This window comes from Phoenix dactylifera, chromosome 1 (genome assembly GCF_051530095.1).
Source record: "Phoenix dactylifera cultivar Ajwa chromosome 1, Ajwa_hap1_PhDact_Kaust_v1.1, whole genome shotgun sequence".
NCBI lineage: Eukaryota > Viridiplantae > Streptophyta > Magnoliopsida > Arecales > Arecaceae > Phoenix > Phoenix dactylifera.
Genome location: NC_143190.1, coordinates 13,336,083 through 13,341,016, shown reverse-complemented (window position 1 = coordinate 13,341,016; position 4,934 = coordinate 13,336,083).

The window sequence follows — 4,934 nt, the reverse complement described above, 5'->3', positions numbered from 1 at the left end:
AATGCTTGATTATGCTAATGCTTGATTATGTCTTCTGCAGGCCAGAGAAAATAGGGCTTGACTATATGAATGTTGAAGCACTAAAAAAATGAACAAAAACAAGAAGCTGGTCAAAATGCTTGCTAAAAAGAACCATGCTTTCCTAGCATCAGAGGTGATTATTTATATTAATATTTGTTATATGTCAAGCAGATAGTATTTTTGGGCTATTCCATATGTAAATTTGGATGATTTGACTTGTATTCCTTGTCTTTGTAAAGATTAAATGCTTTTTGAATATTGCTGGTATTAGATGAATGAACAAATAACTTGTATTCCTTATGTTCAGCTTTTTGTAAAGATTGAATGCTTTTTTAACGTCAATGATGTTGGGACAAGATTTTTGTAATATTTTCTATATTTATCTTCTTTTTTTCTTGTGCTGCTTAAATGCTTAAATCTTAATGTATAAAACAGGTTGGGTCAGGTTGGGTTAGGCTAAGGCCTAAGGCTAAGAGCCTAAGAGGTGACCTATTTATTAAACATGTTTGGTTGGGCAGGTTAAACGGGTCGGGTTGGGCACGTTAAACAGGTCTAAACAGGTTAAACGGGTCAGGTTGGGCAAACAAGTTAAACAAGTCGGGTCGAGTTGGGCAAACAGGTTACTAGTTTACTAAACAAATTAAACGGATTGGGTCGGATTACCTGTTTATTAAACATTACAGGTTCAGGTTATAATTTTTGACCTATTTAATAAATAGTTTGGGTTCAGATTTATGATTTTCTGACCCGATGACCTTGTGATCCGACTCGTTTATGACCCGACCCGACCCGATTGCCACCCCTATGTCTAGTAAATACTACACCACTGTTATTAGTACTTGAAACTAGGCACATAGATAATTTAAAAGTCACAATATATCCTTTATCACGGAATTGACTAATACTTAGCAAATTATGTTTTAATCCATCTACCAATAAAACATTTTCAATAAAAATAGTTGGAGTAATCCGAATGTTACCAATACCAATAATTTTGCCTTTTCCATTATCACCAAAGGTAACCATTCCTCCATCTTTCTTTTTGAGGGACATGAATTGGGATTCATCCTCTGTCATGTGTCTAGAGCACCAACTGTCCAAATACCATTTTCTATTTGATGCTTGGGATGCTAGACACACCTGCAAAATAGAAATTTAATTCTTTGGTACCCAAGCTTTCTTGGATTCTTGAATGTTAGCAATGATAGTTCCCTTTGGAATACATATTTTCTTAATTGAAACATTGCTTACAAGTTTTTGGCTTTTAGGATTGCATGCAGTGTATTCTTGTTTCTGCTTATCTAACTTAAACAATGTAAATTTCGGTTGAACATAAGTTGGCTTTAGAAATATGTTCTTCAATGATTTCTGTTTATTCCAAGGATTATATCCTAAACCAGCTTTATCATAAACATGACTCTCTAAGATTAGATTTAATTTCTTAGAGCTTAGGATGAATTTATCTACTATAGGTCTTAGTTTTTCAAGTTCTTTAGCTAACTTCTGTTTTTCTTCATGCAGTTCCTTCTTATTATCGAGCATTTTCTTTGTCCAACAATTGGTTTTTAATCTTTAGCTCCTTATTCTTTAAACTAAGCTTTTTATATTCAATCATAAGCTCAGAAAAAGCATCTTGAAGTTCATCGAAAGTGAAATCATATTCAATATTTAAATATACCTCACTTTTGTGTGCCATTAGATACATATTTGCAGTTTCTTGTTGCTGTTCTTCTTCTCCAGAGCTGGATTCATCACTGTCACTCCAAGTAGCCAGCATAGCTTTCTTCTTTAACCTTTTCGGAGCCTTTTTTAATAGAGGACAATCTGTTCTGAAGTGTCCAAACTTTTTGCACTCATAACAAACATATTGCTCCTTATTTTCTTTGGTTTGCTCCCCCTTGATTACAAACCTTCTCTTGAAGTTTTCTTTATTTTTTCTAAAGATTTTTTTGAACCTTCTTGTAATCAGGGCTATTTCCTCACTATTATTAGTTTCAGAATCCTCGTTCTCATCTTCATGTAGAGTGGATTTAAGAGCAATGGTTCTGCGCTTCTTGGGTTCATCCTCCTCAAAGTTCTGTTTCATTGAGAGCTCATGAGTCATTAAGGAACCCAATAGTTGTTCCAGCGGGAGAGAGTTGAGATCTTTGGCTTCTTGAATGGCTGTGACCTTTGCTTTCCATGCTCTAGGAAGAGACCTAAGAATTTTTCGAACAAGATCACTGTTAGAGTAAGATCTACCAAGACTTTTCAGGCCATTAATAATATCAGCGAATCTAGTAAACATTTCAGTTATAGATTCACTATTTTTCATCATGAATAATTTATACTTATGCACCAGCATACTGATTTTAGATTCTTTAACCTGGTTAGTGCCTTCATGTGTAACTTCCAGCCTATCCCAGATTTTTTTAGTAGTCATGCAAATAGATATACGATTAAACTCATTTGCATCTAAAGAACAATAAAGAACATTCATGGCTTTTGCATTCAGCTAAGCCATTCTTTTATCATGGTCATCCCATTCAATGTCAGGTTTGAATAAGGTGATGCCATCAACAATTTTAGTTGGTCTGTGAGGTCCATTAACAATAACAGTCCATAAATCATAGTCAAGTGTTTAAATAAAAATTCGCATGCGTGCTTTCCAATAAGTAAAATTTGTGCCATTGAAAAGAGGTGGTCTGTTGGTATATTGCCCCTCGGCAACTGAGGATCCCATAGTGGCTGCCATGACCTTTAACTCTTGATTGTTAGATCAAAAAGTTACTGTGAGTACCAGGCTCTGATACCACTTGTTGCCTAGAGGTGCAACCCAATTGGGGGGGAGGGGGTGAATTGGGTCTCTTTAAAAATTTAAAGTTAAAACGTGTGAAGAGTACGAGTTACGGTTATCTTATAGATTTAGCAGCAGAAATATAATTGCATAAATACGATAGTGAATAAAATGAGGAAAGCAATCAGAAATATGCAAAGGAGAGGAAGAGAGAAAAACCACAAGCACAAACACCAAGGTTTATAGTGGTTCGGTGCACTCCCAGCGCCTACGTCCACTCCTCAAGCCTTGCTTGAGATTTTACTATAATCCAGCAGATTACAGCCTGATTGTTTTTCGGGCTCATAATCAAAACCCAGTTGGTTTTCCCAGGTAACCAACCGAAAACCTTTTGTTTTTCGGGATCACAAACAACCCAGTTGGTTTTCAGATAAACCAACCAAAAACTTTACACCGTTTGTTTTTTCGGGCTCACAAACAACCCAGTTGGTTTTCAGACAAACCAACTAAAATTTTTTCACCGTTTGTTTTTTTGGGCTCACAAACAACCCAGTTGGTTTTCAGATAAACCAACCAAAAACTTTTTTCTTGCTGAATATTTCCGATTCAGCAACTTCCAATCGAGGCTTGGAAGAGCCTTTACAAGTTTCAAATTAATAAAACTGTTACAGCAACAATTAATCCAACTAAAAGAATGCTGTAACCAGAAAACTTAAAGCTTAAGAATATAAAGAGTGAAACAATAAAAATAAAGATTGAAGCTAATGAAAAGGTTTGCTATGGAAGGATGTTCCAATGCTTAAACATCTGCTCTTCTCGATGCAGTGAGAAGATTCAACTGATTTCCTCACGGAAGAAGGTTTCAGATGGAATGCTGGTGAGGATGATGAACTGTTAAGCTTTTTCTTCTCTTTTTCTCAGTGGAAACCTTTTGTTTTCAATAGAATATTTTTCCTTTTCTTCTTGTTTTCATTCTGAGGTTTCCTCATATTTATAGACAAATTTTTTGGCAGGATTTGAATTTCTTTCTTTCCGTTCTGATGAGAATCATTTTCTGTTACAGAAGAAGACAAAAGTCATTCAAAGCTTTCCGTTGTGGTCCCAACAGTACAAGGGTCGACTCATGTAACTCAAGGGTCGACTCATGTTCATTCTGTATTGGCACTTCAATATGTTGAGAAGGCTTATGCTGTGATATCTTCAAAGGGTTGACTCTTTATCCTTAAGGGTCGGCTAATCTTCATCAAGAGTCACCTTTTTAAATGCAAGGGTCGACTCATACTATAGTTTTTCGGCTAACGCTGAGACTGAGCAGAGGTCGACTTTTCAAACGCAAGGGTCGACTTTTCAATTTTGGGGGTCGACTCATTTTGAACGAGGGTCGACTCTTCAGACTTTGTCTCAGGCGATAAAAACTTTCTGTCTAATTTGAACTACACAAGGGTCGACTCATGTTTTGGGGGGGGTCGACTCATTAACTGTGCTGCTTGAGTAAAACATACCAGATTCAACTTAAACTTGTCCTTTTTGCTTAGGGGTTGACTCAAGTTTTTCAAACAGAAAATTTTAGACTTCATCTCTGATCTCCATAGATTAGTTAAGATCATTTTCTTTTAGAACATGTCCAATGAGATGTTTGCGAAGAATTTATGATTTTGCAGTGCTTTATTTCTTTTGATTTTTTTTGACTTATAAAACTTCACAATTAAGCCAATGTCATTAGTACACAATATCATCTCAAGTGTTTTGTAATCATCAAAATTCATCCTTTAGGTGCATTCCCAGCACCTACGTCCACTCCTCAAGCCTTGCTTGAGATTTTACTATAATCTAGCAGATTACAGCCTGAGTGTTTTCCGGGCTCACAATCAAAATCCAGTTGGTTTTCCAAGGTAACCAACTGAAAACCTTTTGTTTTTCAGGATCACAAACAATCCAATTGGTTTTCAGATAAACCAACCAAAAATTTTACACCGTTTGTTTTTTCGGGCTCACAAACAACCCAGTTGGTTTTCAGACAAACCAACTAAAAATTTTTCACCGTTTGTTTTCTTGGGCTCACAAACAACCCAGTTGGTTTTCAGATAAACCAAGCAAAAACTTTTTTCTTGCTGAATATTCCTAATCCAGCAACTTC